The sequence below is a fragment of the Pogona vitticeps genome, chromosome 4 (assembly GCF_051106095.1).
Source record: "Pogona vitticeps strain Pit_001003342236 chromosome 4, PviZW2.1, whole genome shotgun sequence".
Lineage (NCBI taxonomy): Eukaryota > Metazoa > Chordata > Lepidosauria > Squamata > Agamidae > Pogona > Pogona vitticeps.
Genome location: NC_135786.1, coordinates 83,746,500 through 83,768,040, shown reverse-complemented (window position 1 = coordinate 83,768,040; position 21,541 = coordinate 83,746,500). Strand labels below are relative to the sequence as shown.

General features: G+C 40.5%; 1 long non-coding RNA gene across 1 annotated transcript in view; it reads right to left on the bottom strand.

The window, feature by feature from the left end:
* Positions 1-1,445: 1,445 nt before the first annotated feature.
* LOC144589095 (uncharacterized) overlaps positions 1,446-21,541 on the bottom strand; it is a 46,876-nt gene continuing 26,780 nt past the window's right edge. The window contains exon 2 of the long non-coding RNA XR_013545001.1: positions 1,446-3,962. This is a non-coding gene — a long non-coding RNA (uncharacterized LOC144589095). The remainder of the gene's footprint in view (positions 3,963-21,541) is intronic.

The window sequence follows — 21,541 nt, the reverse complement described above, 5'->3', positions numbered from 1 at the left end:
TAGAGCATTGCCTGACCCACAAGATCATCCCAGTTAAGGTTCCCACCCCAAGGGAGGCCCATAAATTGCATACAAGAGGTAGGGCCTTCTTTGCAGTGGCTCCAACTTTACGGAAGCAGCTTCTGAAGGAACATCATCTAGCCCCTTCCCTGCTGAAATTTAGGAAGCAATTAAATACATTGCTTTTCAGAGATGATTTCCACACCAACCCTAGCTAACCATCTTTCCCCCCTTCCCCCCGCTCTTCTGGGACGCCCAGAGTAGTCTTCGGTCTAGATGGGTGGGGCATAAATTTAATAAATAAATAAAATATTCTTCTCCCTCTCCACTTTCCTCTGTCAACTCTGGATTTATATGATTAGTCAGTGTCATTTGTTTTTAGGGTTATTGTGGTTGCTTTTAATGCTTTTATATTTATTTTTGTTTTCTGTTATATGTGTTGTAACCATCCAGAGTAGTGCCTTTACACTAATGGACGGACGGACGGACGGACGGACAGATAGAGATAGATAGATAGATAGATAGATAGATAGATAGATAGATAGATAGATAGATAGATAGATAGATAGATAGATAGATAGATAGATAGACAGATAGACAGACAGATAGATAGATAGATAGATAGATAGATAGATAGATAGATAGATAGATAGATAGATAGATAGATAGATAGATAGATAGATAGATAGATAGATAGATAGATAGATAGATAGATAGATAGATAGATAGATAGATAGATAGATAGATAGATAGATAGATAGATAGATAGATAGATAGATTTCAAAAATTATTTTACTAAGCCTCCATGAGGAGGAACATTCAAACCAGCCAATCAACCAACTGACGCATCTGCACATGCCCAAGCTCCAGAGATAGAGGAGAGGGGTTGGGAATTAATTGAATCTCTACATAATTAACAGTCAAATCAACCCTCGATTATGTAACTGAATTGATCCAAATGGACACCAGATAATCCTTCTGAATTCCATTTTCTCTGGTTTGATTTTTCCTGTGTAAACTGAAGCAGAAGTCCTACAGGTGCTTTCTTAGACAACATGCACACCCCCACACCCCCACACCCCCACACACAGAGAAAGAGAAGGTTCTAAGAAACAGAGAACTCTGCAGGAAGAACCATTATATGTGTGTACAGCAATTTCTATTTGCTGCAAACTCACTATGAAGCTTATTGTGAAATTAAGACAGTTTCTTTATATTATATCCCTAGACCACTACACCTTCTTCCTTCACAAAGAATTCTTATCTGCTTGCTTGAACTTCCCCTAAGTATATGTATCATATTTCTGAACATATTTGACTTTTTCCTCTGAACTAACATGGCACTGAACTTCTATTTCACCTTTCAAAGTATAAATAGAAGGAAAACACTATGTGTTGAGTCTTGGGTATTCCAGGGTGACCTAGATTTTTTTTTAAAAAGGGGGGGGGGAACCACAAGCACACAGAAGACACATTTGACAAAAATACTGTTTCAAAGTCTAAGTTCACCTTTTCACTCCCGATTTCCTCAAAAGGTAAGACTTTACAGAAACCATGAGCCTGCCCCCAATCTTTTGATAAGGCCATTTTTGTTTTAAAACCTAAACAAGTTCTGAAGTAGAAACAACATGACATGTGACATAATCAGAATTAGAACAGCTCTGTCGAGGACACTGTGACATAACTGAAAAAACTATCTGCTCACTAGAGACATTCATTTTTCATGTCTCAGTTTATAAATCTCAGAAGTATAGCCATTTTCAGCAAATAAAGAGTTTTGTGGCACCTTTGTAGGCTAATACTGCAATCCCACACATATCTGCTCAGAAGTCCTCTTGTGTTTAGTTGGGTGCGCCCTTGTCTGTTGTTGTGGAGGAGGAGGAGGAAAATGCTACCGCAAAAAAGAAAAAAGGAAGCTTTCTATTATCTTGAAGGGCCTGCTAGGATTATTCAAAAGCTATGTCTCATCACCATTGAGTTCTCACAACTTATATAAACCCATACCTATTCACTTACTGGTGAAATCCTCTCTTCTGGAGCCTTCTGGAAGCTTTTGATGATTTCTTCTGTGGGTACCAGCCACTCCTTCTCAGCATGACCTTCCTCATAATAAACTTAAGAGAAGAGCCACATGAGTTTTCTTGAGCATACACGGAGGAAGGTGAGATATGAATACAACCAATAAATAAACAAATAAAAGGCCTTGCCTCTGTACAATTTTCCCACTGAAAAATCACTTCCTGAACTCCGTTTCTTCATGACTATACTGTTCAAAGTGCATGTTTTTATGGTGGAGAATTCCATTGGTTTAAAAAAACAAACAAAAACAACCTAATTTGCACTTCCCAGAGTAATAGGCAGACTGTAACACAGTGATCTTTTGCTTTCCCACAATTTGGGGGGGAAGCTCAAGGGGGAAGTGCCTGTATTTAAAGAAGGTTGTGTACAAAACTGTCTATATTTGGGGAATTTGCATGTAAAATGGAATTTGGGGGACAAAAATTATGCCCTGTTAAAAATGGAAAACTGATGACAAAACTGGACCAAACTAACATGACCTAGAGACACCAGAATCACAGGGAAGCTTCCCCAACTCTCCACTACAATATCTTCAACTTTGGTGGAGATTGGATTTCAGACATCTGAATTATACTACTACAAAGTGGGTGCCTCCAGGAAAGTGCCCTTTAGTAGCTGGCTTGGGGAAACCCAACCTTCACCAAACTTAGAGGGATTGTAGAGGAGAGTCAGGGGAAATCTTCTCTGTGATTTTGGTATCTCTAGATACATAGGGGGAACTTTCCTTGGGGAACCTTCCTTGTAGGTGTATAATTCAGACATCTGAAACCCAGTCTTCACCAAACTTGGAGGGATTGTAGAGGAAAGTCAGAGGACGCTACATTTTGGTGTCTCTAGGTGCCGGGGGGGGGGGATTTTATAGCCTAAAGAATTGCCAGATCAAAATCACTAAAAAATCATTGATTCCTATTTGTCGAGCACATTGATTCCTATGAATATGAATTGATGAATTAGCAATTTTAGAACTAATGTGGTGATTAATTTTTAATTCATACCCATCTCTAATTGAAACCGTATGCTGTTTGCCTATAATTTTAAAGTTATAAATGTTATGGAAAGTTAACTGAACTTGAGAATTATTTTTTAATTCTTCTGATGAAAAGGGAACACACTCAGAACACATTAAGGCCAATGATAGAAAATTCAAGTGCTTTCAGAAATAATTCACATAATTTCAGTCCAGTATCTTGTGAGAGATACCTTGGTTCTTTTTTTCCCTTCTAGCTTGAGCTGGAAAAGATGCTGCTGTAATTATTTATTTATTTTACCTATTAAAACCTTTCTCCTTTATCAAGAAAAAAAAATCCTGTAACTACTTCTAAACTTGAGGAAAGAAACAATTTTCTCCCTGGGGTGGTTCTGTCACATTCGAATGCTCGTCCCAGGGAGCCAACCCCACACAAAGACACACTGGTGCTTACGAGAACCCTAAAGACTTCTTTCATCTATTCTTTGTATTATTTTTAGTATTTGTTTTAATTAGTATTTTACCCATTAGCATTATTTTCTATCTTACCTCATGATTTATTTTCATTCGACAATTTCGGCATTTTAATTGGTATCTTTAAAATACTCTGTGAAAGGAGGCAGCCTACAGGTAGTGGTGAGGGATTAATCTAAGAAGTGAATGAATGAATACCTAATTTGGAGATCCAATCACTGTTTCATGCCTTGGCCTTAATCCTCCAGGGAAGGACAGTTCCCTATCTAGGATAGAAATGCCAACACCCAGATCAATGAAACTATGTGGTGTGCACAGACAGACTACCAATGAATATACTTATCTGGCTGAGGAATTATGTGTGGTGGAGATATGACTTCATAGCCCAGTTCAGCATCTCTGACTGTGTGGCTGTAACCAGCAGGGATATGACTTTTCTCTCCTGAAGAGGAATGAAGGGAAAAAAACCTCTTTCTTCCTAGCTATGACAAATTTTGTGTGAGGTATTTCCCACCCACCCCAAGAAATCTCCCATACAGAATAAGTAAAAAAAAGAAGGGGAAGAAATGATACAAAGATCCTGTTTTTCCTGATTCATCAATCAATCATTTTGGGATGCTGTTTTCCTTGGAAGCCAGGAAATCTCACTGATGAAGGGAAAGTTTCAAGAAAAGATGTTGAAACAGCAAGACTAGGAAGATCATCACTGAGAACAAGGACAGGAATTCTCATAAGGCATCTAGCAACGAATGGATCAGGGCCAGGTTTAGAATTCTAAAATGCATTGTATTCTTCTTCTTTAAAATGTGCATGTTCCCATCTAGAGAAAATGCCTTAAAACTCCCGAACACACCCCAAATGTATTTGTTCTCAGACTTGGATAAAAGTTTCAGAAAGATAACCATGCATATTGATTGATCAAGCTGAGTCTTGGTTCTATAGCTTTATTACACAGAAACTTTAGCTCATTTGAATTATGCAGCTTCCATAATTACCAGACCTCTGCTTCTTCAAAATGCTTTGAGGCAAGTGTAAAAACTTAGCTTTTTCTCATAATGTTTGATACTGATATGGCACATGCATACGCAAGTAGGGTGTCGTTTCATCCATAGGCTTAAGGGGCAAAAAAAGAGAGAAAAATTTGAGGGATATTTTGAGACACGAGCCAGTGGCAATTAGTAAACACGTAGTTAGGGGCTACAATAAAACTCTGCAGATATTGGTTCTGCTGTCTGGATTGATTCTCTTCAGCCCAATTTCATCTCCCTGCACCTACAAATGTCACACAGGCATCACAGTAGCTTTTAAAGCGGGAAGGAACTATATGGCACATTCAAAGTACAAGTATATAGCTTCCAGATCTGTTGTTGAACTCACCTGGGAGGAAATAGACACAAAACAGTGAAAGCTTTGTTAACTACACTGAGCTCATAGTTGTATCTATGCCTCAAGGAGCTTTGGTACCGGATATGAAAAGACAATTTTGAATTAATGGGATGTCTCCCAAATGGAAAGATTCTTCATAAATATATATATATATTTTTTTAGCAAGGGAGGCTGGAATAGCCATCTATGAATAAACCTCATGAGTGACTTTTCTTTCACTGCAGGGATGTATAGAATGAGGGACATTCAGAAAATCAATACTGCTCATACTTTAGAACTGTTGGAAAAGCTACTGTAAATCAATGCTTCAGTATAATCTGAGCTTGGGAAAAAAATGTTCCTGAATTATTCCCAGAATCCCCCAGCTCAGTGTCCTGCTGGTGAGATGATTCTGGGACTTGTAGTAGAAGATCACATTTCCAAGTTCTTACTTTAACATATGAATCCTTGTCAAATATTAACTGAAATTGTGGAGGGGAGAAATTGGGAGCTAATTTCATCTCAGTGCTTTTCAGCAAAAGCATGAATGGATACAACTCCAGGATTTTTCTGAATGATCATTAATTAGAGGTGGGCAAATATGCTGCAAGAGCACAAGTTTTCAGGAGCAGAACTATATCTAGAATGGGACAATAGAGTTTTGACCCAGGGTGCTAATTTTATAGGGTTTCCCCCTCTCCTCAGATTTCCAAAATTGGCCTAGCAGGTTGGTCTGTTACCATATGAAAAGACAGTAGCAGATGAGGCTTCTGGGGCAATCCAAGTTTGGTTGGATTACACACTCAGTTACCAGGCTGCAAGTAGCTCACCATGGTCAGTGCCCCATCAGATCTCACCTGGTGCCTCCTGGAAGGCCTACTGTGCATGGAGACTGCCAGACCTCAGGTGGGCACTGGGATCTGTTGTCCTGTTTAGAAAGGAGAGGCAACTGTGCAGGTTTAGGATCGACACTTAGGACAGTAGGAGGTGGTGGCCTGATTCTGTGAACAGGTGGGGGCTGTAAAGCTAGAGGCAGAGGGAGTACAGGAGGTGAACCAGAGTCTGGAGACAGATTGGGGGGGGGCTCAGGACAGGAGGAGTATTGGGCCAAGGTAGGAGAGGTGCTAGTGCCTTGGCCAAGAACTTATTTGAGTACCGTATTTTCCGGCGTATAAGATGACTTTCTTGCCCTGAAAAACATGCCTCCAAGTGGGGGGGTCGTCTTATATGCTGGGTGCACTTCAGTTGGGATAGACATACCATAGCTGCCCATAGTGGCCTTCCAATGCCCACCCACCTCATTCTACATACCGTCCAGTATCACGCGGTATCCAGGGGCTTCCCCCACCCGAACTGACAAAAACCCCAACAGCTCAGAGTGGGCATATCCACGTGCCCCCGACAGGCAGCCCACACAGGCATGGAACTCCCCCCGCTCTCGGCCAGGGACTCCCCAGTGCGGATGGGAAAAGCAAGGCTGCCGGGGCCTCCAGCTACCGTCTTCGGGATTCCCCCTGCACCCGCCGAGAGAAGACGGATGGAAATGGCTAGGCTGGTCCTGATGCTCCTCCCCACCCCTAGGCCTGCTGCTGAAACCAACGCAAGCCTCCTGGGGTTGCTCAGGCGCCCCTCACAGCTTCCGAGCCCTCGTCGGGTAAATCTCCGGCTGCTGTAACTGAGGGTGGAGGATCTTATGAAAAGCGGGCTCGCCCTGTCAGTCTGCCCCGCCGCCACCTATCCACATCCTTTAAGACCTTCCCCCCCACCTCAGGTAAACCCTACTGTCACTTGGGCCCCAATCCGTGGCACGCCTCGCTACGGGGGGAGGGGGGGTAAAAGGCAGAGGGAGGGGTAGTCTTATACGACTATATAACAAAAATCTATATTTTGAGTGGAAATGTTGGGGTCGTCTTATACGCCCAGTCATCTTATATGCCAGCAAATACGGTATGTCCTCAAGAAGGGCCCCAAGGTGCCCACATCACCTGTGACCCACAAGACTTCAGCCAAGACATTCAAGCCAAGTTAGCTGCGCATCCTGACTCCAACATCTAAGCCAAAGAGGCACTAGAGATGACAGTACCAGCATCAACAGGTGCCCCTGCAATGTTTGCAGGTGGGGGCAACCCAGCACCTAAGTGAGGACCTGAGATGTAGTACAAGCCTTCTGTGAAGGGAGCCAGTGGTACAAAACTAGGCCAAGGACTTTTGGCTGCTCTGTAGTTCTTCTTCCATTCATTCAGTTAACTCTGGACCACAGAGAGACTGAGTGAAAATGAGGTTCCTGCGGGTAGGAGGGCATAATCAGAAATGACACTAAGGCCACTTGCAGGTATAATTAATGGAAATATTTATTTGAGTTTAACACACAGAACAGAGATAAAATAACGTATTTTGTTAATTCAGAAAGGATGAAACATTTCAAAGTAGCAACATTTCATGAAGAAAATGATAACAGGCACAGAATTAAACCCATTGTTCCATGCAAGAATTTTCCCACGCAAAGCAGACTCTGATTCTACTTTCACTCAAGCTGTTTGAATAATACAATTCTTCTTTAAATAACAAAATCAAGGCCTATGAAATGAGCAACCGCTTGAAGTATTATCTAGCACCACCTAAAACTCCCTCAAGCCCTGAATCTTAGAAGCAAGCCTAAAAGTCCCAATTATCTAGTGGCAAAGCTATCAAATCAAAATATGATTAGAGAAAAATATTATATCTACCTAATCCAATGTATAGCCATGAAGAGCTTGATTCTATAGATACAGACAGGTGAGATAAGCAGAGCCTCCTCCAATATCCCAGATGGGGGACTCTGGAGAGGCTCAGTAGGAAGGCTAATTAGAAGAAAGGGAAAGATTACTGGGAGGGAAAGTCCTCTTCTCTTTTTCAAGGGAAGGGGATCAGAAACCAAATTTTTTTGATTAAAGATTGAGGGGAGGGAAAGAGTCACTTCTTTTGGGGTTCAGTGGCTTTTTGCTCCATAGACACCACTAAAGTTTCCTTCATTCTGATTTTTTTTCTTTACTTTCTTCTCCAGTTGCCAACTACAAGATGGTTCTTGAGAAATAACATGGTGGGGCCAAAGCGTGTAGAAACAGTTCTCTATTTTTGTCAGGGGTTGACGTAACCCTAGACATTATATCTCTGTATAAGGAACATCCCAGGCTCATGAGGTAACAACTTTTCCAGGGGTCTATGCATCAAGTATCCATTGCCATACTGCCCCATTTTTTCGGGTGCAAATTGTTCCCAGCTTCCCATTTTCCAGGCAGCTAAAATTTCCTGTATGAGAGCCAGGCCTGTATCTGAGCCATCTTCTTGCCTTTTCTTCCAGCTGCAAATGGCAGAGTCTCACAAAGATTATGTACATAAGCCCTTGATGGAAGTGGTGGAAGAGATGGGCACAGAATATGCAGCAATAAAGCCAAGCTGAGCCCTTGTGCTTTTCAGAAATACTGTATTTTTTTAAAATCTAAAATATGTAAAGTGTTTCACGGAGCAGCAACAATCAACTGTCTTACATTCCTGAACTCCACGGCTGTGGTTTAATGGCATTTTTTTATTGATTTAAGTTTGAACTAATTTTCTAGCTTCTTTTTCCTTCTCCTTCTCCTTCTTCATTTTAAAAATCAATAGAACACAATGCATTTGGAGGGTCATAATCTGTCTTAGGTGAACATTTTTACATATTCCATGTTGTTGTTTTTTTGGTGTTCCAATTACTATTTTTTCTTTGCCAGTATCATCAAAATACAGCCGCACAACTGGAGCTTGGGGAAAAATATTTTAGACTCATTACAAGAAGCTTATCATGGCAGTATAACAGGTTGTTTCATCGCTGAATGAAGCCTATTTTAAATGTGCTTGTTTTCCTAATGTTATAATTTCTATTGTTATACTGAACCATCAAAAACAAAACAGATAGAAACACACATTGTGATGCTGAGTACTAATAGAAAAGGGGGAAGGGGACATATCTTGTGACAACCACTCCAGCATGCCAATACAAAATTGATAAAAATATTAGCATATTAAAACAACATTAGGGATGTAAATCTCTCAGTCTGCCGTTCTTAGTGAGAAACTAAGAAAAAGAAAACCCACCTTTTCTCTGTGTAGCAATGTTTTTTAATCTGAGAAACTGTGCAGTACATGACTTTCTTTGATGTTTTGTGGTCATTTCTACTCTCCCAACAGAAACAGCAACTTGTGCAGAACAGAGATGGTGCTCTATCTTGATTTGTGGGTCATCAACCTTGATGACCTACGAATTACCTCTCAGTGGCCCGACAAACCACAAATCAGTTTGTCAGTTCGTTCTTTTTTTAAGACAGCCCATGGAGTGTCTTCCCAAAGACAGTGGGGAGAATTCCTTTGGTAAGCCTTCCCCGTCTGTGCCACAGGTGCATAGAAATACAGGGGAAGCCTGAGCAAAGCAATCCCTCTGTCTTTGTAAACAGGAGGGTAGAATTCTCTTCGGGCAGCCTTTTGCAATTCATTAGAAAACAGCTGATCCACAGAGACATAAGCGGTTAGGGATAAATGATGGGACAAATATAAAAGGGTTATATTTGTTACTTTGTATTCATGGGGGGGTCTCTGGACCTCAAGAATACAAAGCAATGAATATCTAACAAATCAGGGATTAATATCTGATGAATCATATTAGTTGAATATCCTGATTTGTTTTATATTTGTCCCAATGTCTAGTGCAGAATTACTATAAGTTATTATCATCATAGAACGTTAGAGCTGGAAGGGACCCTGTGACAGGCAGCCCTGACCTCACCTGTCCGTCACAGCTGGGCAGTGAATCATCAGCCAATGCGGTGACGGAGGATGGGGCTGAAGAGGGAGGAGCTGGAAGAAAAAAAAGGGGTGTGAAGAGAGTGTGAGGAGATCAGATCAGGAGTGTGTGAGAGAGAAAGAGCTTGTTTAGAGGCCTGTGTGCCTAAGTGGTCAGTGAGGGAAGTCTGTGATTGATTAAATAAGATACAGTGATTGACATCTTGATTAGCTAATTGTGATTTACATATTTTATTTTGTTATTTCAATAAACCTGTTTTGTTTTGAAGGAAACCTTTCTCCTTCTTAAATAGTTATTACAATTGGTGGCAGCGAGTGTGAGGTAGTGTGGTGGGCATTCTGAGAGGCCTGAGTTGGCAGGGACATCAGAGTGGCCTGCTACGTCACAGACCCTATGGATCATTGAATCCAGTCCCTGTCAAGCACAGAGTGAATTAGAGATGGGGATGACTCACCATTTTGACATTTGATGACTCACAAAGCACAACTTTGCCCCCATGAAGCAACAAATAATGAAGTTATTCATCAATTTGTGTGTGGAGGCTTATTAAAAAATGACATGCCTGCTCCCCTCCCCTCCCCCGCTGCCCCCCCCCCACTGCCAGCTTCATTTACGGTAGGGATGCTGCAGCTGCCATCTTTGCAAAGGGCAGCCAGTCTCCCTTTTACCATGCCATGGCTGCTGAGGCCAGATGCAGACCTCGGTGGTGGCAGCAGCGGCAATTATGGTAAGGGCGTGTCAGTGGGGGTGGGAGGGCTAAGGTTGGGAGAGGAAGGGGGTGGGGGTTAGACTGTGGGACTGGGTGGCTATGGGGACGGGTGGCTGCCTATCGGCCGCCGATCAGCTAATCTGTGGCTGGTAGACAGAATTTTTTTAAATACAAAGGGACGAATAAAATGGGGAAATGTTCATCCCTTTGTATTCATGGGGGTCTCTGGAACCTACGAATTTAAAGGGATGAATATTTAACGAATTGGCTATTTTCGTCAAAAAAGCTGATCTGTTTTTGTATTCACCCCCATCTCTAATGCCAACCTCTGGATCCACAGCCAGATGCCTAAACCACAGAGCTATCCAACATCCAAAATCTTTCCTGGGCAAGATTCTCTGGAAACAGTGTTGTGAAATGCAGTTGTTGTCAGTTTCTTGAGCAAAAACTCAAGTGAACAATTGAAAACGGGAACAGCAATCACTTGTGGAGAGAGACCAGACTAGCATAGGAATAAGTCTCAGCAAGGGAGCTTAGCAAAACCATTTATCAGGAATGAGAAATTTTTCAAATATTCCGCACTTTCCATCATCTTGGCCTAAACGGACATGTGCAAAACTCTCTGTTTCAGTAATTACATGTCAGGATGGGCGTTTCTAGTACAGTGGTGCCTCGCTTAACGATTGCCTCGTTTAGCGATTAATTTGCATAACGATGTGTTTTTTTAGAAAATAATATGCATCGCATAACGATGTTTCCTATGGGCGATTTTCGCTTAGCGAAGTTTGGGACCATGCTTCGCATAACGAATGCGATTTTATGTCCCCTGCTTCACTTAACGATGTTTTTTTTTCAATTAAAAAAGTGTCTTAGAAGGGTCAAAAACGGTTCTAAATGCTTGGATTCGTTAGAGGACCCCTTAAGTCATGTGCAAACCTGATTTGGCTTTGATCTGACTTTTCGTTAATTTTTTGTGAATTTTTTTTTTGGGCCCATAGGAACCAATGGACCTGTCAAAATCTGACAGCTCCATGCTTTCCTATGGGGGAGAAAACAATTTACAAAAAATTAACGAAAGTTCAGATCAAAGCCAAATCAGGTTTGCACACAACTTAGGGGGTCCTCTAACGAACCCAAGAATTTAGAACAGTTGCTGAGTCTTCATTACTTTTTTGTGAATTTTTTCTGCCCCCATAGGAAATAATGGAGCTGTCAGATTTTGACAGCTGTCAAAAGTTGGGGGAAAAAAATTCACCATTAATTAACGAAAAGTCAGATCAAAGCCAAATTAACTTTTGCATCCATTTTAGAGGGTGCAGAAGCTAATCCAAGCATTTAAAACCATTTTGACCTTTTTATGACACACTTAATTTTGCAAAACTTGACTTCGCAAAGCCATTGAAATGTATTGAGTCAGCTACAATACATTCCAATGGAGGAAACATTGTATCGCTTGACGATGTTTCCTATGGGTTTTTTCGCTTAAGGACGGCAATCCGTGCCTATTGGAACGGATTAACCGGTTTCCAATGCATTCCTATGGAAAATGGTGTTTCGCATAACGATGTTTCGCATAACGTTTTTTTTTTAACCAATTAAAATCGTTATGCGAGGCACCACTGTATTGATTTCAGAAACAGACTTTGTCCATGCAAATGTGTGAGGCAGGAGGAATGAGATGACAGAAAATTTACAGAAGAATTGTAAAACAGAACAAGGACCAGAAGAGATAAGGTAATCAATGTAGGGTAGAGGTTGAAGTAGAATAGGCCTTCAGATACCTCAGTGCAGAATTAGATTCTCTCTGGCCATGTAGTTCACTGAGTGACCTTGGCATTATCACATTTTCTCAGTCTGACACACCTCACAGGTTTGTTCTGGGGTGGCAAGGATTTCAATACACTACCTTGAACTCATGGGAAGAAAGGTAATAGTATGTATATAAACAACAAGAAGAAGAGGAGAAAGAGAAGGAGGATGCCAATGCAAAATGACAAAAAGTGAGCTTTCTATTATCTTGAAAGCCTTCAAGGATTATTCAAAAGCTATGTCTTATCACCATTGAGCTCTCACAACTTAAATAAACCCATACATATTCACTTATTGGTGAAATCCTCTCTTCTGAAGCCTTCTGGAAGCTTTTGATAATTTCTTCTGTGGGTACCAGCTCATGACAAATGTATTTATCTCCCAGTATTGAAATTCAACAAATAGTTCAAGAACAAATGAAGCTGTGCATAAATGTGAGAACCTTCCAGCTGACCTCACGTAAAATAACTCAGGTTGTACAAACATACTCAAGCAGCATTCTACCTCTAAAAGAGATTGTGCTCCTTTTTTGACCCTATTCATGGCCACTTCTTATCACTGAGTCCTGAGATGTAGAAAATGCAGTGCAAATTGGAGATAACTAAGAATAGAAATTGTGATTTTAATCAAAAGAAATAAATTGATGCTGAATAAAAAAGAAACTAAGCAAACAAACCTCTCGGAACTAGTTTAAGATGTTTAATTAAAATGTTAGCAAATAAAACTATGATTAGGTCTGGTATTGTCATCCTCTGCACACACTTATGGACAGACAGACAGACAGAGAAAGAGTCCATTTTTTAGATTACAGTGTGATTGTAAATAAAATAATTGCATAGCTGAACTTTATTGTATATGTATTGCTAGGCTACAGTGTGCTCTTTCTGTGTGCTCATATGGCAACGAGCGCTGTAAAATCTTTTTTAAAATTGTTGATTTTCTTAATTAGCTGAGTATAAAGTACAAAAATGCCACTATGTTCAACAGACAAGCATGCCAAGGCGTAGCAGTTCTGAATGGAATAGAACTTGGGAAACTCACCTGTCACAACAAGTGTATATTTGCTCTTGATGATTCTTTCAAGTCTTTGAATTAAAATGGACTGACATGGTCCTGCATGAGATGTGAAGGCAGTTTACTGTATTGATTCCCAAGCTTTTCTCAGATTGGCAGGTTAATCAGGCATTCTTTTGGAAGAGCCTTTTAAAATGAAGTGAGCTCTTTGGGGTGGGCACACTGGCTAGGTGGAAAATGCAATTATTCATTTTTAAGCTAAGCGAAAGAAATAAATTTCTTCTTCTCATTACTGTTAGCAACAGGGAAACACTGATCTTCATCAGAATCATTAAGGCCCCTTTCCTACAACCCTGTGATTCTGATCAGAATTGCTATGATGGGTAGGGAAAAGCTAAAGCTGTGAAATCGTCCCCTTCCCTCCTCTTTCACTTAACTTGTATTAACTGCAGATTTGTAGCTTCAGCATCTCTAGCCAAAATGATTTTGGAACTTCTCCCTTCAGTCTCCTTTCTGTCTAGGCTCTTCAAGGCCCAATCCTGATGGAGTCTTGCAAGACTATGATGCTCTCCTTTCCCAAGATATTTCAGTGGTTCAGTAAAAGTGTTACCTAATCATGATTTTGGATACATCGTAGAGGTGTACCTAGGTAAGAAATCTGTAATATTTTAGAGGGATAGATGCAGGAGATTGTGAGTTACAAAGGCCAGAATTGTATTACATATTTCTGCCAGTGTAACTCTATTGATGTAAAGTTCAGCAGCAAATTGCCACGAGTTGGGAAGTCAGCGTAGGCACACCAAGCTACATGACTAGTATATGATAGCAAATGTGCGCACTGACTTCTTGACTTCTGGCAATGTGCTGCTGACATTCATACCAGTGAAATGTATGCCATTGGAGTTATGTCAGTGGAAATCACCAACAGGTTTCTGGCCCACAAATGAAAAAACAAGGTGAAGCTTTTCTGTCTTGGGCTCATTAGTCCCATGTCCAGAAATTACCCATGGTGCATGACAATGAACTGTGTTGTTGTTGTAGTAAAGAATTGTTTCAATTGTCTCATCATTGCGCCACTCCATGACTGTGGGTCTCATGAGACATTCTTGGTGGGAGAGAGTGAAAGTAGGAATTAAAACTTCTTTCTATGTATACATGCCAAGGGATCGAATAGTCTGTGGTGATGATAAAATAAAAACAATAAAATAACAAAGGAACATGCCCAGCAAACAAATACCTGTGGCGCTTTAGAGACATACAGTGTAACAACTCCTCTCATTGAATGCATATCATCATAGGGTAACATCTTACATTGGCTGAAATCTGTTGCACAAGCCTGTGTGCTGGAATTCTGCACTGATATTTTTCTGGAGTACTATCCTATGTGGCCTCTAGCCTAACCCAGAGTACTAGATGTCTAAAGCTGTGAAAGAATTTTACATACTTTTTAAAAAGAAAACTTTTAAGCTTTTGTACTCAGTGCAGCTGCCAGCTTTGAAAGGCAAGGAAACCTGTTTTCCTTGCATGTCATATGTGATAAGCTTCTCTCCAACATCACACCCGGTACTTGACACAAGGTAAAACTTTTCTTGCACATCAAAGTTAACTTGTGAATAATTGCATTTTCTCCGCCATCCACTCAATGGCCTGTGGCTCCCCAACCAAATGCATGGGATGCTGTACAAAGATAGTGTTCTGCTGCTGTAGCGATGTACTGTGCTCCTGGGAATCGTGATGCCGGTGGGAAACATCAGATGAATTACCTTGTTGAACTCAACCAGGGGCTGTATTTTCTCTGCCCAGAGACTGACACATGTTGAAGAGGTGCAATTTATGTGCATAGGAACACCAATAAAGTGGGGGGTGGGTGTTGTTTTTTGCTTTTTAAACAACTGCTGCCAGTGTAAATGTGGACATTGTGGGCGGGGGGAAGAAGTCTACAAAGGAAGAAAGACAAAACAGAAAGTTGCATGCAATGACTACTTGTAAGAATTCATGTTACAGCTTTTCCTTTTTATTATTTCCCCCCCTCAGACTCTAGTATTACAAAACACCGCACCAACAAGAATTAATGCAAAATGCATTATTCACCTGTTACTTATATTTGCCCCTGGGTATTTGTTCTTGGAAAGGGACCCACAGTTACACCAAATGAACATACCATATGAACACAGGAAACACATTCCCAGCCTGTAGGTAATCCAGCTTCAGTTTTAACGATGGCAACATTGTCAAGTGATGAGTAAAATATGCAGAGATGAAATCATGAAGTTCCAATTCTATAAATGTAGGACAACAGAACTTCCACTTCCACTTAATTAAAAAGATGTCATTGTTCACTGTGAAGGGCTAAAATCTAGATCCCGAGACAAAGGAAAGAAAATAAAATAGAATATTGACCAAAAGAGAAGACCGGAAAGTTCTGATTCAGCCTTTGTTTCCTGGGGAAAAGGCATCTGGGTAGAGCAAGAAAAACATTTTGTGATTAAAAACAATTGACACTTGTGACAAAAATAATAAAAATATCCCACAAATCTGCTAATAAAGACTAATAAATACACGGGGAATGCCTGAGAGCTACTTTCTTCTGAGGCATCTGATTTCTGTTCTTGTGAACTCCACCTTGAATCTGTGAGCCTCAAAGTCCATAGCAAGTCTGGGTCAGACTATTTTCTTAGCCAAAATCAATCGACATTGGAGTGCTTTAAAAAAAGAAAAGGCATTCAAGAAAACAGTTCTATATAGAACCGTGTTGTCCTTGCTTTTCACTCAAAGCCAAACCACCTATTATTTTTGTCAGAGAAGAACTGTACAGGCCACTGAGAAACGGCCACTGTTCTGCTTCATTTTAATTCCAGAATACAGTACTGCGTATGCCCAATGTCAAAGCTTTTAGCTCTTCAGTTTCTTCATGCTCCTGTATGTGCCTTAATAAAACAATGTCATGAAGCCTTGATATGATTTCATCTGCAGCTTAAGTTTTTTTTTTTTAAAAAATTTTGGATAGTATTGATATGCAGCATGAATGTATGTAATAAAGCACTGGGAAAACTGCTGTATGACTGTAGCATGGGTACCATTTTGCAGTATTTTACCAATGCCCAAAATGTGCATGGTTGAGATAGAGGCTGGGGGGAGATTCAAATGAAATGAAAGAAAAAAATGAATGGAAGAAAAGTGGCCAGAATTCTTTTTCACAAGATACACTTGCATAAGAGAAATGATATCACTGGTAGGAGGAAACTGTTGTTAGTTAAAGAGTCCCTGTTTTGATACCAGATTTCATGCAACTAGTGCACAAAGACACCAAGTTATGTTGTTCCTGTGAGGAATAAAAATGGACAGTCTTTAATTAGCAGCAGAGAAAAAATAATTTTGTCCCATGCATTATTTGGTTGTAAATTCAGACCTGCTGTTAATTAATTCTGGAGTTTCGTAGGGGTAGAAAGAAAAGAATTAGTATATTTCGCTCTCATCTCCTGCCTGCTTTCATGAGGCCATTAGAACATCGTAGATTTGCTTAGTTTTCATATGGCTTTAGACTAAAGTTTAAACTACGGTAACTCTTCTGTCCTATCTTGTTTGAGAGGAAAACCAGAATGCGTAACTAAGATTATGTACAGTGGCTAGTCAGGTGCAACAAACATTTTTCCTCCTAGAGAGGCAATATAGATTAGGTCACCTTCTTTGGTTTTGTTTTAACTGCAAGGATTGTCTGGAGGTATGGCAGAGCAAACAGCCTAACATGTTCTTAATTTTCATACACAGAGTCTGCCCCTCTTTTTCTTCTTGTCCTTTGCCTCTGGGTCACTGAAGAGCCAGATGAGTAAGATTATGATCAGGATACAACAGGTTAAAGGGATACTTCAGTCACATGGGGCAGGATCACTTTAGTCAATCTGGCCAAGTATATATATTTAAAGACACACACTAGCCATATTATTGGTTCTGGGGTTAATGTTGTGGGATGACTCTTCTTGCTGTGTCTATCTCTGCCTAACCCCTGGTCTTACTGATCCCTGTCAGGCCTCTCTGGGTTGACTACACTATTTCCGAGCTGAAATCACTCTCCCCCCCCCTCCAGAAGCCAGGATTTAGCCAGAGGTTTCTGCTAGCCCATATTTCTCCCATGAAATCCTGGTTTCTGGCCTAGGACCTTTGTTATCCTGTCCTATCTTGGGATCTTTGGCAAAGAAATTTGAGTTTAAATGCCCCCAGCTTCAAGATAGTTTAATGAGTTTAAGGAGAGATGATCTATATCTCAGAACCCTTTCAGTGAGCTTGCTTCTTTTGAGTCTGTATTTCCCCATATTAGTTATATACTTTGAGAATTTCGTTGTATGTGTATATACTTACAATGACAATAAATTATTATTATAGTGCTGAGTCTTTGCTATCCACCAATGTAATCACTATGTACATTTACATTTTGTATCCAATCAAATTCTCTCTATGGGAGAATTCTCTCTCCTTTCTGTGGGAGGGTGATATATTGAGCCTGATCTATTTCATGGTGCACTATTGCTATGATTCAGGGATTCCTTACATGTATGGCTCCAAATGTTAAGTTCATACATGTGCTTTGAGAGCACATCTAGTTGCTAATTGATTATTTAATAAATGCAGCTGGTTAATCAAATTCTCAGCTCAAACATCATTGCCTCCCTATTTTTTCTCCCAAAGCCAAATAAATAAATAAATAAATAAATAAATTGATCAATCGATTGATCAATCGATTGATCAATTGATCGATCAGTCAATCAGTCAATGAGTCAATCAATCAATCAGTACTAGGCTTGCAAATAGCTTTTTGGACAACTAAGTGTCTACAGAGGCAGAGGCGGGGAGTTCGACCCCCCTCTCCACTCTGTCTCCCAAGAGAAGAGAAGCCTGTGTAGACTTGGGCAAGCTGTATAGTCCCAGAGTGCCCCCCCACAGAAGAAAGGAATGACAAACCACTTGTAAGTACAGTGGTGCCTTGACTTACGACCGTCCCAACATGAGACTATTTCGAGTTGTGACCAGGGATGGGCGCAAATTTTTGCTTCAACTTACAGCCGGAGTTTCGAGTTGCGATCAAAAGAGGCAGGGGGAAAAGGCGGGGAATTTAATTTAGAGGGCTAACTGTTGGTCAGCGAAGAGCTTCTTTGTAGCTCTTTCACCCCAACGGTTAGAGTGTGCATCGAAGGAGGCTTCGGACAGCCTGGCGGTGCTTTCTCTCGTGAGTAAGTACACTTACTTTGTTTTGCAACGTGGGTTTGGCTTTGGGGGGGTTGTGTTTCTGTGCTGTGTGTGTGGAGGGGTGTTTTTGTGTTTTTTGCTTTGTTTTTCATCCCCATCATGTTCTGATGGAGCTGGTTGTGGTTTCGTGGTGTGGTTTTTTGTGTGATTTTTTTCCTGCTGGAACAGATTAATCCCATTCCAATGCATTCCTGTGGGAAATGGTGCTTTGACTTACAACCATTTTGAGTTACGTCCATCTAATGGAACGGATTATGGCTGTAAGTCAAGGCACCACTGTACTCTATTCCTAGAAAATTCTGGAAATGATTGCCATAAATCAGAATTGACTTGATGACATATAACTATCATTATTATTAGGCTTGAAAACAGTCTCTGACTCAGCATAAGATGGCTTCATGCATTTCTATGTGAGCTGTGTAACACAAAATCTACTCTTAGTCTTCTTGATACATATTTACTAGATGCTTATGAAAGGAGCATTACTGCCCACTTTTCGAATTCCTGGACCTGGCTTCTTCCCCATGCATTTGGCTGTCTATTCAACATGACTATCTCTGTCATGTTTTTTTGCATTTAATTTTGTATCTGTTTAACTTTGTTAATAACACTAACATATTTTGTCAGTGGTTGAGCTACTGTTATGAAAACACAGAACAGTCAATGATATTATGGATAGATTTAAGCCTGTTTTCCTATCACACATTGCATTTTTGTTATATTCCTGCTTTTGCGGGAAGAAATAAATTTTATACGTCTCCAGATCCCCAGCTTGTAAATTGTGCTTTCAAAAATAAAAAAATAATCATGACACCTGCTGGTTTCTGCACAGAACTGAGAGAGTGAATACAAGGTTATAAGGGTGGTGGGTTTTTTTTGCGTGTGTGTGTTTTCAGATGATGACATAAACTACAAGAGCCAGTAAGTTTATGAACAGAGAAAGCACTGGCACCAAGAGTGTATTACTACCTGCATATTTGAACTCAGTGGACTTGACTGCAGCCAATGCCTCTTTCGGGACTCTGTCTCTCCACCCCCAAGGCTAATTTTTAGAAAGGAAAAAAAAAGCATTTCCATAGAAATACACTAAACAAACAAAAATGTGCATGAGTATGTGTCTTGTGCACATGCACATAATCATGGAGACAGCACACTATTGGCTAAACCAATGTTGTTGATGACAAATCATACCATATACATTTTTAATTCTGAGCCTTGGTTTAGCCACAAAACCGCCATGGTAACATCTCTCAGAAAGAACCACCTTGGTTGCCTACATTTTATGATTCCTCTTTCCAGATATTTTCAGTTGCAAGAGGGTGCAACTGTAGATCAAAAATTTCACCAGTGCTGCATTCTACCACACTGACATTTTTAGATCAAAAAATGGTATCCACTCCAAATGTGAGGAAGTCTCCAAATTTTAATCTCTTCCCCAAATTAACTGAAATAAAATTATCTCTATCGCCACTGTCCAGAGTCAATACATGTGGCTGTTCCCAGTATGTTATACCTGCCTGCCCATTCATGTTAAAAATTAGAAGCCTTCAAAAGAGGTGGCAGGTCTAATTCAGCACAAACATGAATACATACGGATTTGAACCCAGATTTTTGAGAGTTAAGCCCACTATCTGGGTGGACGGCTCTGGCACTCTTGGTTTCTCCTTTGTTCAGTTTTTAATAATTTCACTTTCTCTTCACCCCAAATGTGAAAAGAGAATTGTAAATGTTAGTCATTTACCACTAAAACCTAAATAGAACTGCAATGAAATTAAATTCTTACCCATCCCTAGAAGAACCATGTCAATTAGTGGAACATGTAGTTCCTTCACATCAAAAGTTCCGGGAATAGTGTGCAACATGATCGTACTACCAACATATTGGGCCTAAGTCCCGTGCAACAGTGGTTCCCAACCTTGAGTAATCCAGGTGTTCTTGGATTGCAATTCCAGGAAACCCTGACCAGCACAGCTGGTGGTGAAGGTTTCTAGGAACTGCAGTCCAAGAACACCTGGGTTACCCAAGGTTGGGGACCACAGCAGTATACAAAATGGCAGATGCCTAACTGGATTTCTACTTTCTGGAGCATAGGAGGGCAAAGTGCAGTCTGAGGGAATCACATACAACCCGCCAAAGCCATTTTTATAGTCCCCATCAATGAAACTGGAAGAGGACTCTGAGCAACAATCAGGGTTGATTTTCCATAATTTTGCCCGTGGACTCTGCAGGGGTGCCCATCCTATTGTTAAAGAGGCTGTTTCATCTTTAAAAAGTCACCAGAATGTGTGCTTTGCATTATCACCTTGGTGCAGGAGGTGAGGGAATTATTGCAAATCAGCCTAAAACTGTTCTGAGCTATATAGTGTAGGAATAATATAGGCATGATACATATGTCTATAACTTTCCCCCTCTATGACCAACACTTTTCAGTGCTGGTGGTTGGCATCAGAAAATTGGTGCAGGGAACAGATCTAATTCACTCCCACAACTTTGCCATCTGTTGTCTGAAAAAGAGAAAAGACATTGAGAAATCCAGTCAGGGATCTCCTGTACCATGTTTAGCTTGGCTACCAATGCTCAGACCCAATCTTTTGAAATAGTGCTTCTTTAAGAGAAGGAACCTTGATGACATCTCTTCAGTCAAATCAAGAATTCCCAGATTTTACTCTCCACATGTTGGACCTCAGGAGGCAGGGGAAGAATATGTGCTGTATTCCCTGTCCTCATCAGTTTTTGGTATCTTGAGATACACTTTGATAAGGAACTTAAAAGTTCTGTGAGATCCCTCATTGTGAAAGCTTGGCAAAGAACAGTTTATTTGTGTGACACCTATACAAAATGAACACCTGTTCCCTTGAAAAGCAAAGCAGGCTCATAAAGGAAGCAGAGAAAGACTGGTGGATAGTTAGTAAGAGTCAAATAACTGCTCACGTTCTGAAATGATTTAATGTCTACAAAACGAGGAATAAATAGTCATCACTCTGACATCTAGGCTGGCAACTCATCTGCATCTCCTGGATGAACTCTGAGGATTCCAGTTCCTTTTCTTTAACAGGAACATTCTGCAGGA